This window comes from Amblyomma americanum, chromosome 5, assembly GCF_052857255.1.
Source record: "Amblyomma americanum isolate KBUSLIRL-KWMA chromosome 5, ASM5285725v1, whole genome shotgun sequence".
NCBI lineage: Eukaryota > Metazoa > Arthropoda > Arachnida > Ixodida > Ixodidae > Amblyomma > Amblyomma americanum.
In genome coordinates, this window is record NC_135501.1 from 139,001,810 (window position 1) to 139,021,737 (window position 19,928).

Here is a 19,928-nt window from a genome sequence, read left to right on the forward strand (position 1 = left end):
GTCGACGATGTGCGCAGTGTCGTCCACCGCAATCATTACGGCAGTTTCCCTCTTGGAGCGAAAGCATGACGCTTTCGGAAAGACAAGTGCACCGATGTAATCGAAGATTACCTATTTATGGATGCTTTCAATGAGTTGTCGATAAGTTTTTTTTACAGGCTTTGAATTTTGAACTTCTTTAGTTGCCGCAAATACAGTTTCACCATTTTGCTGGTGGGCGTTCCTTAAGAAAATAACACATGCTAATTACAGTTAACCAGAAATTTGAACACGTTTCTACATTTTTAAGAACAGAAAACGGCGTAAAAACAAGGGACATAAAAGCGGACGACGCAACGCGCCAGCTTCTGCGGTGTGTTTCAGCATGCGCGCTGCGTTTTCAAGCAGTCAATCTACACGACAAATTACGTCCTCTTACTGGCTGCTTTAATGATACACAGTATTTACCCATTGAGTTATAGTCAAGCCTCAAGACATTTACAGAGGCGGCGACTTGTTAGTGGCACGCAGTAATTGCCTATTAATGTATACAGCGTAAACCGCGGCAGCCTGACCTGCTCTGCAGATGTTTGTGTTCAGAGCAGCCACACTGGCGTATTCTCCTACGTGGAAGCTGTAGTTACGATCGTAAGATACGCTCGGTGCACGACTTGCTCTCGCAAAACTTTCGAACGCTCTGGTGCGAGAGCGGCGGAATCGCCGTCAGATGATTTTGCCATCCCGTAATGGGAGAAATGACTCACTGTGACATCGCTGCAAGCACTACGTTGAAGAGTACAGTCTTTCCCTGCTAGACTGTAGCGGAGTATAAGCGACACAGCAGCTGCTGTTGGCAAGGAAAGAGACGACCTGATGCGGGCTATGTACACTGCGGCAACACAAGCTTGTGCTCGCTTGTCTCGCTCTCCTGCACAATGGCCGCGCTGCGCAGTGTTGCCAGAACTTGCTGAGGCTTTTTACAGCGCTGCTGGAATTTATGCAAACTCGTCTATAACATGTTCCAGAAGCAGTCGGAGTCCTCCGCGCCTCCTCTTTCTTTCTATTTCTCGCTCAAAGAATTGGAGGCTGCTGATTGCAAATGAGTTGGCTTTTAACGGTAGCGACAGCGAAAATAACCCAGTCACAGTACCTTCTGAGGAAGGTGCTGAGTAACCAGACTACGAATTGCAAACCAAGTTTTGTAAACCTATCCCCGCTTTACAGTTCCGGTTTTGCTTGCCTTCTAGCGGCAGCGATCCCAAGCTGTCGTTCTTGTTGGCCAGGGTGCCTTGCATATTCTAATAGTGACACTGACACACTTAAGGTAGATAGACGTGAGGGCAGTGTTGTGTGGAGGGATAAAATTTTCAAAATTATAGCTAGCAAAGCGGTCTCCGTGAAGCAATGATGTAATTATAAAAATAATCGCTGACTGGTGTTAGGACATATCCCCTGGCGTTTGCCCCAAAGGAGAGAAGAACCTAAATCGAGAGACGAAGCGTTAATCCAGCGAAGGCAATTTCCAGATAAGCTCTCCGCAGGTAAGCAAATCGCTTGCAGGAAGAGGGAGTGGGTGTTATTGTTGTCCTCAAGAGGATAATGGCTCGTACCCACTGCGGGTGATTGGCCAAGACACAGACGGCGACTGAGAGGTGCTCAAATCGTTAAAAATAATATTAAAAAATAAGAATGCAGATTTGATGTCTAGTTTGTTTTATGAAGGTATAACGTCCCAAAGCGACTCAGGCTATGAGTGACGCCGAAGTGATGGGCTCCTGAAATCTGGACTTTCTGGGGATGTTAAACGTGCACTGACAACGCACAGTACACGGGCCTCTAGAAGTTCGCCTCCATCGAAACTGGACCGCCGCGGCCTGATTTGCTGATTGAAACTGAGGAATCAAGCACTGTGAGATTGGTCACGGAAAATGACAACAAGGCTAACCGTGCCATGTTTAGGAAGCTTTGATGACTTTTGAGATGAATTTTGAACATGAGCAGCCAGAAGATGGAACTCAGAAATATTTTAGCATGTCAGCCATTTAATGTATAAAAGGAAGCCTTGTATGGCGGAGAGCACATTCCTTTTGCTGTGCCCAAGGGTGGAAACACCAAGAGGCAGAATAACCCCTGCAGACAGATGTAGACGTAGCTGATGTAACGGGTACTCTTGGACGCACCTCCGTAAGGAGGAGAAACGGCGGTAGGTTCACAAGAAGTGATCTATCGTCTCGGGTTCTGCGGGTACAGTGGAGAGACCGCCAGAATAGACCTATGTTGGTAGAAGTTTAAATGAGGCACGCGACAAGATCACTAGACATCGCAGCTTAACGCTTCAACCACTTAAAACTAGCTCATTCTAAGGCTCACGTTTCTGCCCCTGAAAACTCAAGTTCATTCTGAACGCTTATATGCAAAGGTGGGTTCTTAGATTTGCGCTTCCCGAAAATCATCTTTGATGGCACGAGATATTCATAAAGTTGAAGAAGAACCAGGTACTCAAAAGCTAGAACTTGGAGGAAAAAGAAACAATTGAATCACTTTATCACTTTCAATGAGGAAGTGATCAAATGATTCATTCCTAAATTTTGTGACGGGCAGGATTACAAAATTCTTCTGTTTACATGAATAGCATCTGCGAGGCTAGCCGTGGTGCTACCACATTTGGTACATGGGATAGAGAGAGAAAAGTTTAATTAATTTATTGGTCGGGTGGGCCCTCATTCCAGCGGCCCATTGACTTTTGCCGCAGCTCTTGCCCAGTTAGCCGAAGAAAGTAGGTCTTCCGCATGAGCTGGGCAGCGCCGCCTCCCAGTCCGCAGTTGTTTGGTTGTTTATTCTTTGTCTCGGCGCACTTTCTTAGCATCCCCATACGATATGGTATACGCCAGCCACTTCACCGCAGACGGCGCAATGCGGGTCGTAAGAATTTGGAAACATATAGCTGAATTTGACGGGACTTACGTAAGTATTGATATAAGTATGCCTCCTTGCTCCCTGTCTGCACGACGACGAAGAAGAGGGGTAGCAGCGTCTCGAGCTTGCCTCGCTCCTCGTTAGGCTCGTGCCCCGCTGGTCCCCGGCCTCGCAAGGAGCGTCAGGCCCGCCACCGACCACTGCCGCCACAGCCACCGCCTCCGCAGCCGCCTCCTCCGCCATGGGTGAGCAATTTACAGCGAGAAGCTGTTCAGCTTAGGCTTAGCGACTCACAGCCGAGAAATTGAGGGGTCGTCGACGCTCTTGGCTGCCGCTGACGCCGGTGGACCGAACAGCCAGCTCCGGCGGCCGGGCCGTGCTGCTGGTCGGGCCTAGCCAAGCGCCGCGGCGTAGCTGGCCGATAAGAGCGCCTTGCGGTTGTCCGCGTCCCTTGTTCTTCTCCCTCTGTTGGCGTAGCTCAAATTTCGACGTTGAGCCGTGGTCACGCCGACGTGTCGCGGAGCTCGCGCTACCTGTTCTGATTATCTCGCGACGGGCGCCGAGCGACTTTAAGTGTGCAATGGCGAGTGAAAATTGCGACTCGCTCCCCGGGCTTTCTCTACAGAACTGCACGAATTGGCTGAGGAGTTCTGCGACAGGATGGCTTATCTCAAGAAATTGGTCAGCGAACGACTGCCCCAGACAGGGCGTTGGCGACTTGTTCGGTGGCCCCCGCCGCTACGAATCGGCTTAATTATGTAGCGGGAGTCACCCGCACTCTGAGACTCGCTGGTGCAAATGCACCTTCAGCAGCGTGTCGGTTCGAGGCTCCTGCTCACATGGTTTTTTGCGTTCGGCGGCGTGATGCTCGGTAAAGAGTGTAAGGTGTACGAAGCGAGGGGGGGGGGGGCATGAAGAGGTTGTTACGCCTGGTTAGGTACCTCGGGCCGCAGTGTTTCCGCGTGATGCTCTGGTCGCGGAATTCAGTTATCGCCGCAGCAGCCTTGCGTTCCCTCCAGCAAACATCCTGACTATACCACAGGAAAACAACCTAGCTGGAGGCCACTTACACTACCACAGACTGCTCTCACTCGCAGTTTTGCGCCCCCGCAACGTCTTTCTGTTGGCACATAGGTGTGCCTGAGCACCGCAGCGTAAAAATGACCTCCAACATAGCAGGAGGCATCCCACCTGAAGCAAACACGCCGTAGTAAGGAATGTGATGCGCACGGACGTTTCGCTTCTGTGACTTCCTCTTCTCAGTGACTAGTTCTGTAGTTGAGGCTCTGCATTTCCTCTCCTTTTTTAGATGGAAAGCTCAACTCTTCCCGTGCAAAGCTGAAGGTCACGTGGCTATGAAATTTGACCTTCAAACCAGCAGGAGCGGAGGCTGGCCTCTGACTTAATGCCACGTGACTCTCCAGAGCTGCGCGCGTTGATCCGACGGCCCTCGTTCAATATGCAACTATCGAATCACGTGACTCGCTGCGCCTCGTCACAGCTCCGTATGCGGAGCCGACGGTCTTTCACAACTGCCACGTGACGCGTTGTTCGCTACATAATACATTGTGGCATGTGCTTACCTTTCTGTGCTCTTCTTTAACAGAGTTTTCGCTCTTCTTACTGGGTTCAGCCTAGTTGAGCCACAGCTAATTTTTTGTAAAGAGCAGATCGAAGGAAGACTTATCCGAGCGAAACGACATCGCTTCTGACGTTGCCGTAGTATTCCGAAAGGACCGTGAGGTTTATTGTCTCCTGGGCTAGCACACTTACGGTAGAATCCGTCAGGCCTCTCCGATATAAAAGGCTAAGCCTGAAATCTAATCCCGTCAAATTGCAACCGGAAAGGCTGTTTTTCTGCTCTCCAGAAAAATCTTGGCCGCGTGGCTACAGGAATTAGGGCCATGTCTGGTGATGAGGGTGTGCTTTCGATAATGTAGAATTAAACTTGCGTGCTGGCTCACGGGAGCGAGGAAAAAAGTCTCTCTTCTCTTTACCCGCATTAAAGAAATGATAGCGAAAACTATGTTTTACTCTTTCCCTGGCCTTGTGAAAAATTGTTACTAATATGTAAGCACTACTTCGTTGTGTACAGAAAGTGTCCACAGAATGTGTAGACACTTACCCGAGGTTAGCCGCCGCGGTGGCTCAGTGGTTATGGCGCTCAACTGCTGACCCGAAATACGTGGGTTCGATCTCGGCCGCATCGGTCGAATTTCGATGGGAGCGAAATTCTAGAGGCCCGTGTACTGTGCGACGTCAGTGCACGTTAAACAACCACAGGTGGTCGAAATTTCCGGAGCCCTTCACTACGACGTCCCTCAGAGCCTCAGTTGCTTTGGGACACTGAAGTCCCGTAATCTTATCCCCGCTTACACTAGTTACTCGGTATTAACTACAGTAAGCCCGGGTAAGTATCCACACTTTCTGTTGACGCTTTTTTATACAACTGAGTAGTGCTTACGTATTAGTAATTTTTTCGCTAGGATTGCTTAGCTAATGAACATTGAGGAATATAATAAGCATGCAAGACAGCAACCCAATAGTCCGTGCACGTTGGAAGGAAGTACGGAGGAAGAGGAACAGCGTCACAGAATGAACAGTATTGTCTGTGCTTGTTTTAAGCAAATTCACCCTCATATAGCCGGCACATCTTAAATACCTGTGTTGGCAATTAACACTGCTCTTGGAGCTCGCTGGTCGGTGCAGTGCTTGCGGAAAAGAAATTCACCGCAATGATTGCCATCCTGTGGCTTACAAGCTTACTTGGTAGCGTACCCTGTAGCGCGTTCGCGTTTTACAGCTGATCCTAAAACTGTGCCCAGCTGATGCCGTAACGCCGATCGAGCCGTCTTTCAAAAAAAAATCTAATACGTCGCCCACTTCATGACTGCCCGACAGACAAATTGTTATCAGGCTAGCCTACTCGATGGATTAAGCAGGCAGAGGAGTTAGTAGGTAGATGAGAACGTACTTGCGTGAGAGGAGTTTAATGGACAGCCGCCTTTAATTGATATTTTTAACTCAAATTTTCTCCCCTAATATCTTAGTGCGTATAGTGCGTCTTTCTCAGTGTTATTCACACTACTACAGGCGGTGAAGGAACAAAAGGTATTTACCTTATCCTTTCTTTTCTCTTGCAGCTTACGCGTCTCAAGCGTCGGAAGGAACAGCGGAACGTGAGTGATCGCCCAGCAATAGCTTAACCAGGGACCTGTTAACTAGTACCTGGTCAAAGAAAGTTCAGTGATGTCATAGTTACATGTGGCATGTCAGCATGCCGCCAATAGAATGAATCTACCCTGACGGCAGAAAAACAGGCGCCGTCTGTCTTAAGATGGCGCCAGATTGTTAGTAGAACTTGTTTATTAGTTGTAGTAGCACTACCAGCACCTCTAGTAGTAGCTGCTCTCGGTAGCAATAGAAATAGCGGCAGTATCAGCTGCATCAGTTGTCGTGATTACCAGGAATTGGGGGCAGTGCTCTAGTCGGCTTGTTCAGCGTTCATCATTGACGCATGAAAAACTAAGCGCTGTATTTCTGTCTGAAAAAAAAAAAACCCTCGGTAGCGTAGGTGGGGTCGGGGAACATCGTTCTCTACTGTGTATGCGTTGCAGCGTCAAGCCACTAATTTACGGGGCGACATAAACAAGCGTATGGACGCATAGGCTTGGAGCACTGGCGCGAGAGATGCGGTAACTGTGTTGAGGGAATGTGAATTCTAAAATTATTCCTATTTGTTTCGACAAACATGGGATTAAATAATGGAGAGTGCGATCCATGTTCTGCTTGCAGCCACTGTCAAAAAGTTATTGAAGACTTACATTATTGAAAAATCGTGCTTTTGTCAAACAAAAGGTCACTTATTTTTTGTCGTTTCATAGACCCATCATTCAAACATTGCATGCTTATGAAGTAAACGTTAGCCGAGGCGATAAGACGCTTGTATCTTTAAGGGTGTGATGGGGGCGACCCAAATCCTATGAACGCCCGTTCCCCAATGAACGCCCGTTCCCCAATGAAGCGACGTAGCGCAAGGCCTGAGCGCTCTAACTAGCAGCTGTCCCCAATTCATAGCTGTTTGCTGGTAGTAGAAGTGCCCACAAAGCGATGGGCGTCCGGCCAATGCCAGGACAGAGCATGCTAAGAGGGTAGCATGCAAATGGTTATGTAAGGGATGCCAGTGTCAATAATCGATGAAAACATAATGAGCAGCAACGTAGTGTTTTCATGATGGAAAGGCAGCCCTTACCGACATGTGAAAGGTGACCTTTCGCCTCGCGGCTGGTGGAGTGTCATCCCACGTATCCACGCAGGTGGCGGCAGTGAGCACAGTCCCTCCTTTCAGACGGCCACGTCGGAGCCGTCCCCGCTTAGCTGCGATGCCCGGAGCTCACTTAGACTGGGCTGCTTGTTTGGCGTACTGCTTACAGCGGCGACGAGCTATGGTGGTGGCTTGGGAGGCTTCTGCTTGAGTCTAGGGCCCGCTCGCACATAACGCGGCCTGTGTGGAAAGCAAAGGTTCAATAACTGTCTCTTGCTCGATGGGCACCTCAACCGCGCAGTGATGAAAAGGATAATACGGGAAGCGAAAACAAAGAGAAGAAACGGTCAAGTTAGCTTGTCTGTGGGCAGCAGATCGCCCTCGAGAAGCTGCAGCGTTAGCCTCAGCTGTCCGACACCTTCGTCTCGCTGGTCGCCTCCCAGAACATCTGGAAGGGTCTAAACGGGAGGTCCCACTGCTTGGAAGACAGATAGTTTACCGCAATGTCAAAGTAGCTCCGTTGTTCTGCTCGCAGTCTCTCGTAGATGAACTGGATTGCTGCCACCTTGGCGAGGTTGGATCTGCAATTTGCTCGCAGAGTGGAGCGCGCCTCGTCACGAACATAGTATCGAGCTGACTGGCACGGGCACTGCAGGATGCGGCTTGTTTGCCCTGGCGCCCCCTCGCTGGAGCGCGCAGTGACCCGCGGGTTTCGTGTCATGTGAGGGTAGTTCCGAATTACCATATTCGAAGAGGCATTCACTCTACCGAGGTCATGACACGACCTAAGGTTTCTGGCAGTTGATGCAGCTAGGATTTGTGTCGGGCACTGTGCTGGCTAACTCAGTGTGGTCCTGCAAATTTTCGAGGCGGCTGCAGTAATGAAAACAGCAGGCCTGTCCGGACACGCAGACGCACAGCGAGGCGCATCTAGAATCTCGCTACTGCTCTTGGAATACTGCTAGCTGCGACCCTTAGGATCATGGCAAGAAACTTTGGACAAAAGGAACTGCAAACCATTCACGAACGCAATTTTTTCATATAATGGAAGATTTCACTATAACAATCAACATATTTGCAGATCATCTGACGGCAGTCTTTAATTTTTCTTGCTACTAACGTCCTTGCTATCGTCCTAAGCATTCCGCATTGGTTTCCTGTGGCAGTCTTAACTGTTCGATGCGACCGATTGGAACGCTTTAAAAGAAAGATTTCGCTACATTTTCCAATTATTAAAATTTTGGTCCGAAATTGCTGGACATGAATGACAACGCCGTCACGCTGGAAAAGGCGCATAAGTAAAGTGTTTCACCTCAAATGTCCTGCAATTTATAAAAATAGGCTTTTTGAGCTAGAAGAGCTTTTTTTCGCCGTGGCATTGTCTTCAGTGAAGCGCATCAGAATTCAGCTAGGACGTGCTAACTAGTAGGGTGGCTATCTAAGTTTGATTGGCTATTTTCAAACTGTTACTCTTGGTCTCCGCATTTACTGAGAGGCGTGTGGCCTACCGTAAGCAATATCCACATCACTTTTAGAATTTTGAAAAAGCAGTTACCCTCGGCGCTGTGACCCAACGTATTTTACCTGCATCCTGCTAAAATGCATGCGAGTTCGAAAAGCTTGCAGGTAAAGCAACCCCTCAAGTGCACGGAACTCGTCGAAATAGCCAAAATTCTGAAACTGCTAAGAATATTATTTCATCACCTGCAATGTCTCTCTCCAACCGGGACACTCCACTAGGGGTCGTTCTCTCTCCCCTAGCCCCGCAGGCCAAACAACTTGCCAACATACCTGACCTCCACGCGGAAAAATGCGCCGACGACATCACCTTATTGACGACTGACAGCGCCATAGGGGAAGCACAAGTCACGTTGTACTTGGCAGTTGATGTAATCACGCCGAACTTCACCAGTATGGACCTTAAATGCTCCCCGCTAAAATCGGAACTGCTCATGACTCGACCTCTTCCCCATGATAAATGCATGCATCTCCGAATGTAAGACAATCACATACCACTCGTCAATATACTCAAGGTCTTTGGACTCTTTGGACACTTTGGATGCAACCTTCACACGCAACCACGGCTTGTCGGAGAGGGAAACCCTTTATATGGCAGACGCGCTCTTCACCAGCCATTTGAATTCGATTAACCCGCACAGAGACCGGCCAACACCTCCTGTAGCATCTTCACCTGGTCCCCACATTCGGCTCACCTGCCCCCAACTATCAAATGATCCCACCTGACATTCAGGGCCAATTTCGCATCAATCCTCTACCCATAAATACGAACCCCGAGCTACACAGGTCAGACGCCAGGCCCGAGCTGAATATTACGCCAAACACTACAGATGAAGACCCGACATCCTCTATGTAAATGTGGCATGACACACCCTACCAGGATATCATAGCTTTGTCGCCGCCTACGAATATGGCACGATCGGGGCCGCAGCCACCCTCCACGTCAACAACCCTACGGAGGCTGAGTGCGTGGCCGTCCCCATGGCGCTCATACACGCTACTCAAGAACTCAACGTCACTGGAATCTACACAGACTCCGAACCTGCGTACCGTCACTATCAGCAAAGCATTATCACGGCAGCCGCCCAAAGAATTCTCGCGTCAGGATACACGCTTACCCCAGTGGTAGCCCCCGCGTGCGTTTCTGGGCATGCGTCGACCCTTGGTAATCAACGTGTTCATATGCAATGGCTCAATAAATATCCCTCCGGGCCCTGGAAGATCGGACACGCAAACCCACGCAGGTAGCCTCGCGGGTTATAATCACATACCACCAAATGTTCACACAATGCAGAAACAATACTTCAGCCTCCCACCTTCTCACCATAGATTATATTCGAAATACGGTGTGGTCTGGCTGCAACTGCAGAGAAACTGATACTCCTCACCTTACCTCCTTCATCGGTGTACCACCCTGCGTTGGTCATCCCACTCTGTTGAACAGGTTGGGCGGCCAAGGTCACCCTCATGCACTACATGCGGGAGCGCCCCCAACCCATGCCAGTTGCCCCATACCCAACCCGACCCCTCCCCCTCCTCATGGTAGGCCGCTCTGCGAGCTGCTCAACCAGCTGTCCAAACATGGCTAGTGGACAGAGCTCTCCGTGAAGCCCAGGCCCAAGCACTCTTGGACAGTTTGAAGCCCACCGCTCATGACCGCTTGTTCCTAACTGAAATAGCCGATGGAAATGGGTCGAAAGTTAGCTATTCATTATTAGTTAACTACCTCAGTAGATAGCATGTTTGAGCTGTTTTCTGAGGCGCTGCACCGCTAGTTTCAAGATTGCAGGATATCTTGGGTGAGACACTCATCGCCTCCAATCACGTGCAGCACTTTGGCTTCTAAGCCGTATAGCGGGACACATGAAGCATCCGTGGAGGCCTAACTTTTGTATAGATGAGGGCTAGAGCTATTCTTACTTTCAAAACAAGCACATTTAAATTTCAATCCTGGCGCAGTGAAATGACCCCGAACAACATCAACCGCACAAAGGGAAACCGCCTACCTGCATACGCGTAGGGACTTTGCTCTGCACCCCAGAAGTCGCCATTGACCGTCATCGCACAGTTCGGCAACGTGACTCGCAGCCTAAGCCCCTTCATCCCCCCTCCCCGCACCTTTCGCAACACCTCTTTCCTTCTTTGGGCCTGCTGCTGCCTGCCATGATTACCTAAAGACGCTAGCTACCATCCCCAGTCACCTCTAACGAAAATAGCCGAGCTGGCCTCGAAACGTTTGGTTTTAAGTTTAAAATGTTTGTGGTTGGAGCCAGGTCAGAGTTTAAGTTATCCACCGCAACCAGACAAGAAATTGTGTCAAAATTTTCACTTTTAAATATATTTGAAACGCCGATGACGCATAAAGAGCCACACAGCATGGCTGAGCAGCAGGTTTCTTGGTCTCTATACTTTCTGCAATAAATGTACCATCAGAGTCCTGCAGCGAAATTGGAGCAAGTTTGTTCATTTCTCTTTCAGAGCCGTCAGCGGCGCCAAGCAGTAAGCCCACGTTTTCTCATTTCCAGATTTCCATTCATCGGACCAATGTCAATAGTTTTGGAGCCAGCTATTCTCACGCAACGATGAAGAACCGATAAATTTAGGCGTTTCTGCGTAACTGCAGCTACGACTATTGTACAAGCTCGAGAACAGCGGACTCATGAAGGCAGGCTTTAGGCAAAGACGCACTCTCAACATACGCTGAAGACACATATTCATTCGTTAAGCTGCAATATGCACACTTACGGCCAGGACCGTAGCAACACATAGAAATACTACTTGAGCGAGTATCAGTTGCAATACCAATAGTCATTCGTATGCTCATTCCAACGAATATCAATAGTCATTTTTCGTGCGCGCCGCTCACGACTGAAATGGCCAACTTAACTGTCTGGCGCTTATCGGTGATCCTGCATGCTTCGAGACTGCCATCGAAGAAGCTGTCTCATCATAACCATGTATACCGCAGGCCTGTCCCAATTTATCGCCGTACACCCGCCCACCCTTCATTTAAAGTCCCACGTCTGAACCTTTCAGGTATTATTAAATTAGATTAAATTAAACCAAATTATCAGGTGAGAACCTTTGCAAGATGTCCTGGCGAAGCACCATTATAGCCTGTGCAAAGAGTTTGAGCTGAAAAAATTAAATGCATGGCAATCTTAAATTGATTACAGGAAGCATTTTGGAACCAACTAAAGTACTCCTTCCTGTTAGAAAATTATTTTGACTGAATAGGGCAATTTTCGTTCGTGAAACAGCGGATCCTGTAATACCGAAAGTGGGTGCGGATGCCAAACATCGCAGCGACATGCTTTTGCTTGAAACAATGCGGGCCGGCTTATCACATTTAGGCTAGTGTGGATACTCGGCTGCCTTGTAGCCTGAATGCTTTTAATTAAAAAGAGACAATAAAACTAAAGCAAGAAATGTGCGGCGTCTCGGAAGTCGAAAGGATTTGCCGCTTTGCAGACACCTGTGGTAGGAAATTTGCATAAAAGCGCATACGTACTCTGTCCACGACGGTGTCACATTGAGTGCCAAAGCTTGTTACGCATGAGAGTACTGCATTTCATGAAAGCGCTATGTGCTCAGTGGACGCGTGGAGTTCTTCAGCAACCATTTAAATACTTCCTGTCCCCTTGTGTCCAGTATAGAACTCTCCATGCTCATTTCTTCTTAGCGATCTTTCATTTAAGCGCACGTTCTGTTATGGTCCGCGGATGTTCGTTCAAATGGCATTTATTGCACAGGCTTTCCCTGGGTGCAGGGGAAAGAGATCGAAAACAAGAAAAAATAAGAACAGCCATATAAATGTGTGGTGGAAGGATGAGAGAAAGCGTGAGGATTAAATAGGGTTGTTCAAGTACCCTTCTAATCTCACACTCGCTATGTTCTATATTCTTTTTGTTCCACTCTGTTCTACCCTTCGTCGCCTGTTTCGCTGCTCGCAATTAATTTTCAAGCTTATGCGTCAGCGCCACATGAGTGTGGTGTTAAGATGCAAGTATTCATAACCAGCAATCCTGCACAACAGCATCTTTCGATGGGAAAGAGTTTAAGCACGCAATTTCTTTCGTATATTGTTAGATTTCACTATACCAATCAATATATCAGATGTCCCATGGGCAGCCTTCCACTTTTTGCTGCTAACGTCTTTGCTATCGTAAAAACCATTCCCGATTGGTTTTCTAACACACTGAACAGCTCGATGTGAGCGATGCAAGAACAAAAACGATTTTTATACGGATCTGAAGGATGGACAATTTCCTATAATGTTTACATTACAGTACATCACATGTGTTCCGAAATTCAAACTGTTGCCCAGTAACGCTGGACATGTGCACTTTTCTTGTCAGGGATGTCGACGTGATGCCGCTCACAACCTTATTGGGCCAGCCATAGTAATTACTACGCGTTTATAGCGCAAGCTTCATGCTTCGTGGTACGGGCTTGCAACCACTGCTTGCTGTATGTGCACCCGGCTTAAGAAGTCTTCAGGGCGATGCGCATAGAGGTTACCTACGTGTAGCCTGGACGTTTAGCCTGAAAACAAGAGGGGCGGTGCAGAGTTTCAGCCGTAAAGAAGCGGGCTATGGGGTACCATTTCATGGTAGGCGCAGTGGCTTCCAAAACATTTACGTTTTTCGCAATTCACGTGCCCCGCAAACCTTTGACGACGGCTGTACACGCGCCCTCTGTCAACTTTCAATAGTTAACTATCATCGTGTGCTGTTACTGTTACAATCCTCGATAGCTGAATATTACTGTAATGTTATTCACAATAAGGATTAGACATTAATCATTCGCCACTATTCGTCCTTTCAGTTTCTTTGCAGATCAGTTATATCACCAAGTCGTACGCTTCGAAGGCGTTCTCTAGGAAGCCTCATACCTCTCTTTTCTCAAAGAAATCCACTGATTACCTCTTTTAAACACGACAGAAAAAACTGATTTAATCATTCGGTCTGAGAGTATTGTAGTTCAAATTCAGGCTTACAATAATAGGTAAAGTTCTGGGTTCCCTCCTACGCTGCTTATGTAAAACAGGCTGAAAGAAATCGTAATGTTTAAGGGGGGACCCTGCTCTTAAAAAAAAAGATATTATTAAAGTTAGCCATGCAATTTGCAGAGAACATATGTTTTTGTGTGCTGATTCTAAACGTCATTTCTTTTTAATTTTATGTAAGACAACTCCGTAAGCACTTGTGCAATATATTATACAATCTTTTGGAGAAACATTTTGCTGCAGGGAACTTGCTGAAGGGCATGCAATTGATTTGTCTTGACATCAAAGAGTGCAATAAGGCACAATCATCATCGAGCCTATCATACAACTTGAGTTACAGGGTTTTCAAGTCGCGATTCTAGAAACACGGATACCTACTTTTTTAGCCATTTCAAACCCCATAACTCAACTATGATAGGCAGGATGGCAATTTTACAGTTATTGCGTTCCTTGATGTCAAGACAAACCAGTGACATGCATTTCCGCAAATTCCCTGCAGCGAAATTTCTTAAAAGCCCTCTCCGAAAAATGGCTCTGGCTTAACTGGGGTTAAGCCTGGATACACAAGCGAAAGCTTCGCTCGCTTGGCATGCTGGATCCTCTAGTGAAGCAGCTCGCCCGGCGATATCCGCGGGGTGGTCAGCCGTCGCTTTTCGTTGACAACTCAAAGCCCCCCCCCCCCCTTCTCTGAGAAGACGGCGCGGCCTCGCTCTCATGCATGGCCAAGCCCGCACTGACTAGGCAAGGGCGCCGCCAGGTGCACGGCGAGTCAAGTGGTCAGGCGGCACCCAGCTGCGGAGAGCGTACGCGCCGACGGCGTTGCCAAGGGTACGGTGCAGCTCCGCTGAAATGAAGGTCAAACTGCAGCCCACGGTGAAATCGGCGCGGCTAGGCCAGTGAAGCTTTCGCTTAAAAAATTTAACGGCACATTGCACAAGTGCCCAATCTGTTGTTTTACATAAAATTAAATGACATATTTAGAATGAGCACACAAAAATACTTGTTCTCCGCAAATTACATGATCGTGACTTCAGTAATAATTTTTTTAAAGACCAGGGTTCCCCTTAACCAAAGTGCCACAAAGGGGAAGTTGTTATTCACGCCGGTGAAAGCAAATTCACTCGACTCTCAATTACAGCATGTGCTGACACATAAGTGGTAGTGACGTCACTTCGCTTCAGCTAGTGGGCGAACTTTATTACAGGCGACACATTTTTCGGGTGAGGCTTCTAATGCACTCGCTTTAATAATAGATGAAAATGCCAGGCGCATTTAATGGCTGGTCTTTTGTCGTTCTTTCGTTCACTGCGGCCGCTTTGTAGTTACTGTGGACATCGTAAAAACCAAAAAACCAGCAGCTGGTTCTAAATTCCGCCTTCTTAGATGCGTGGACCATTCTCGAGGGTTAACGGTAGTTTGCTCACACGCACACAAGCGAGAAGCAGCGGAAAGGAATGAACTTCCCTAAATGACTAATTCCTGGCCCTTTGTTACGCGCCACATTACGGCCATACCACTTCACGATTCCGAGCACATCTCAACAAGCAGGCGGGCGAGTTCACCGGCAGAGGGAATCTTTAAAGCATATTATTTCAAGGCATTCGAGACAATGTTCTTGCGAAGTTACCGCGGTTCGATCACAACTCTAGTTTGTTTACTTGGCGCCGTTTGTTTGTTTTTATCATTTTGTATATTTGACCACATTTGTTTCATGGCCGCTGTTTCGTCTCACTGCACTTAACTGCACACAGTAGTGGAATTGTCGAAGCGACTTATCGAAGAATCACATATTGCTTTTGTTTTCAGCCGGCCCCGAGTAAGTAAAACATTTCCTGAGCAAAGCTTTCGTCTTGACTAATCGATTCCTTCTGACAATAGCTTGGAAGTGCAGAAATACACGAGGAGAGGACACAGTTGAGACAGACTAAAGTTTTTAGGAAAGCATACTAATAAAAGAGAAGTAGTAACCGTGCCAGAATATTGGGCAGAGAATAAAAGGGAATCAAGGTGTTTCAATAAATGTTCGGCGTAACCAAGACAATACTAATACTATTTTCTCCTCAGTACACCATTCATGTGCCGATACGAACAATCAATACAAAATGAAACGAGCCGGCTGGCGTGGAAGCTCCAGAGATTTTTTGAATTTAGCCTAAAAGGACATTGAACGTATCATATGTCCGGAAGAGAGGGCTCAGAAATAACTGACCTTTACTTTTAGTCATTTCGGCGGGCGTTTCCTTTGACTCCATCTTAATAAAGCACTTCCTTTGATTCGCGGCGGTACTTTCTTGCACATAATAACAGTTATGGAATAAAATTTCACCCGCAATTTCTTCCAAAAAACTTCATCTTGAGGATATATGCTTTTTAGTTGTTTTTAGGTCAGCATTAGATGCAACCTGTTTTTAGCGTCATCACGAGAAAACCCTAACTACGCATAACCAAACCTCAAGAGTACAACGTGATAGCATTAGAGATTCCTCCCGCTCAAGCGCTCCTTGTATTTCAAAGATTTATGGATCGCCGGGTGTCCTCACGCTGTGGCGCGGTGGTGCAGCGGTTAAGATATGCGCCACTGCCCAGTGCCTCCTAGACAGAAAATACCTCTGCTCTCCTCCTGTGACGCCATGCACCTTGACGCAGTTGACCACACCGCGGCATGAACTTAGAACACAAAGCTGAATAAACGGCAGCCGCCTCCATCAAAGCGGCGATCCCTTCTTATCCCGGGTACTGTCGCCTCTTGAGCCTTGTGCTCCGATCTCATGCCGTGGTATGCTCAACCGGGCAAGGTATGCGCCATCACAGTAGTAGTGCAGGGGCGTTTTTCTAAAGGGTACAGCAGCGCACCAGCAATGCACTGTATCATACACAGCCTCTTGTGAGAGGCTTGTGAGAGCCAGGTGTCTCTTCCCGAGCTGCCGTAAGGCTCATTTTTGCGCAAAAGCTTGCTCGGGAAACTATCCCACGGCCAATGAGCTGATGCGCGGTTGCAACGTAGGCAGGTAGTGTTGCAAAAGGGTTGCAAGCCCCAAGGGCAGCGTTGGCCTGGCGGCCTGGGGCAAAGCTGGAAACATCCGAAGGTCCCGGCAAAGGATGAGTCGACTGGCAACAGAACTACTTGTTTATTCTGGCATCGCAAAAGAGCAGCCGGTCAGGGCGACCACGTTACTCGAAGGAAGAAATCGAAGTCTCTCCTGGCGTCCGGCGCAGCTGTCTTTTTATACCCTCGGAGCCGAGGGCAAGAAGGAACGGCTTGGGATGAGTCGCACAAGACGGCGACGCACGGACATGTACAGGCGTGACGGGCGCGTCCGCCGGGCCGGCGCCGGTCAGACCTCCTCGCCTCCCAGTTGGGGAGCTCCTCTCCCCGGCTGCCGCGCTTTGACAAGCGTGGGCACCAACATGCACACACACACACACGCACACACGACGACACGTGGCATTGAAACCTGCCTGGACGCGTTTGGCGGGATGCGTTGCGGCAGCGATGAACGGGCCCAAAATGACCGCCACTTTGAACGAAGCCGCGGCGTCCGTTGCATCCGCGCCGGCTATACCGCGCGTCGTAGGCGAGACGTAACAGACCGCCCCGCCGGGAGAAGGAGATCCCGATGGTCAGGGGACTGCATCCGCTGTCCAGAGGGATGTCTCTCGATGATGCTCGTAATCGAAACCGGTCGTCCCTCGACGTTGCTTGAGCGCAGCGCACAGAGAAGGCCTCGTTCTCGGGTTCAGGATCACATAGGACACTGCAAAGTCACTTCGGGAGAGTTGCCGTTTTTGTGCTCGTTCCCAGCAAGCGTTAGAACTACGCCGAAACGCAACCGCTCAGTCAGCAAGCACGAGACAACCCTCACTAAGCTCTGCCAGGCTCTTTCCCCTTTTATACTACTGCCTAGTTCCTTACAGTAGTCAAGCAGCACTCAGAACACGTCCACAAATTGGAAAATTGCACTAGAAAGCACATAATCACTTAGAAACACTAAACAAGAGCAATATGTTAAAAATCCTGCCTCAGGAAGAAAACATCAGTAACAAACAACTTTGAGGCGGATTCCTACGTTAGGGGCTTCGACTTAAGCCATCGGCGTTACCGTTGAGACTCCCCTTTTTGTAACGCACCTCAAAGGAATATTGTTGCAAAGCGAGGCTCCAGCGCAGGAGGCGGCCATTTTTGGGAGAGATGGTCTGCAGCCATTGGAGAGGGCAGTGACCCGTCTCAATGATAAACCTCGAGCCGGCTAGGTAGCATGACAATTTCTGAACGGCCCACACGAGACACGCACACTCTTTCTCGGTGGCGCTGTACGCCTGCTCACGACAGGTCAGCTTACGACTAGCATACAGGACGGGGTGTTCCACTTCTCCATTTTCCCGTTGGCACAGTACAACGCCCATGCCTCGCTCACTAGCATCGCACTCAACAACGAACCCTTTTGTGTAGTCTGGCGATCGTAGCACAGGCTGGCTTGTTAGGGCGCTCTTTAGGGCGCTAAAAGCTCTTTCCTTTGTCTCGCCCCAGACGACTGTTTGGGGCTCTGTTTTTCTTAGAGCATCAGTCAGGGGAGCCGCGATATCGGAGTACCTGGGGATGTACCTCTGATAGTAGCCGGCGACACCTAAGAACGACCGAATATCGGTCTTCGTACGCGGTTGCGGGAAGTCTCGCACAGCGGCCACCTTTATTTCAGAGGGCCGGCGACGACCCTGTCCAATCACGTGACCGAGGTAGACAACCTCGGCCTGTGCTAATTGGCACTTGGGAGCCTTGACTGTCAAGCCCGCTTCGCGCAGCCGGGTTAGCACTGCCCGCAAGTGTGCCATATGCTCAGACCAGGATGCGGAGAATATCGCTACGTCGTCTAAATACGGTAAAGCGAATTCTTCCTGTCCCCGCAACACTTTGTCCATGAGGCTTGAAAAGCAGTATGGCGCGTTCTTCAAACCAGAACTCAAAACTTTAGGACGGAATGTTCCCATTGGTGAAATGAACGCCGCATACCTACTAGCCTCTACTGTAAGTGGAACCTGCCAATAACCCCTGACAAGATCTAGGGTGGAAATAAACTGAGCGCTACTAACTTTCTCAAGGCGCTCCTCGATGTTAGGGATCGGATAAATTTGATCCTTAGTGATGGAATTAAGCCTGCGGTAGTCGACGCAAGGACGAGGTTCCTTGCCCGGTACCTCAACTAAAATCAAAGGGGAGGTATAATCACTCTCACCCGCCTCAATAACACCGAGCTGTAGCATTTTCTTTACCTCAGCCTCCATAATATCGCGCTGGCAGGGTGACACCCGGTACGCCTTGGATCGTACTGGCTCTGGGGAGGTAAGTTCTATATCATGAGTAAGGACAGAAGTCCTACCAGGCCTCTCAGAGAACTGACCTTGAAACTCTTGTAAGAGTTGGTGAAGTTCGGTTTTCTGCTCAGGCGACAGCGGTGCTTTACTGAGTAAGTCACTAATGACCTGATCGGTGTCTTCCCTGTTCGTCACTGAGCCTAGTCCCGGAAGCTCGACCGGAAGCTCTTCTAACTTTCCCGTGTCGGGCATTTCCTCTCCAGTACCTGGTGCCTTCAACGCTACAGGCTCAATTTTATCCAGTTCGGACGTGCTCTGAATATCAGCTTGCTGCGCCTCCGACCCTTTCTCATTGTTCGACAACGTCGGCCCCGCAACTACCGCCTTTGCAGCGAGCTCCCGAACTCTCGATCTGGTTAAGGCCTGAACGCTAGCCTCACCAAACAAAAGCCCCTTCTCGCGCAGGAGGTGATCGGACCTGTTCGAAAATAGGTACGGGTACTGGGGGGGGGGGGCAGCATAGATGACACTACGGCCTCCGTCTCAAGTGCTCCGAAAGGTCCTTCAATAAGCATTTTTGCTACGGGCAGACACACGCTATGAGCTTCCAAGGCTTGCTTGATCCATGCGCACTCGCCCGTGAACATATCGGGTTCTACGTAAGAGGGGTGAACTACATCCATTGTAGCTGCGGAATCACGAAGCACTCGGCACTCTTTCCCGTTCACGAGGAAGTCTCGCATGTAAGGCTCGAGAAGCTTCATGTTCTCGTCAGTGCTACATAATGACAAACACAGGACTTCTCTTTTTGTTTCTGGACACTGCGCCGAAAAGTGACCCGGCTTCTGGCACGTATAACACACTCGCGCTTGCCTCCTCTCGAACCGCTTTCTGCGTTCGGCTTCGGCTGCCGCCGTCTCCTTACGTTCGGTC

General features: G+C 49.0%; 1 protein-coding gene across 2 annotated transcripts in view; it reads left to right on the forward strand.

The window, feature by feature from the left end:
* The first annotated feature begins 3,030 nt into the window (after positions 1 to 3,030).
* The window catches only part of LOC144135084 (uncharacterized), a 124,982-nt gene continuing 108,084 nt past the window's right edge, over positions 3,031 to 19,928 (forward strand). For both annotated transcript variants that reach the window (XM_077667841.1, XM_077667843.1), the window contains exons 1-2: positions 3,031 to 3,140; positions 6,039 to 6,074. The gene's annotated coding sequence lies outside the window, so the exon portion shown is untranslated. The remainder of the gene's footprint in view (positions 3,141 to 6,038; positions 6,075 to 19,928) is intronic.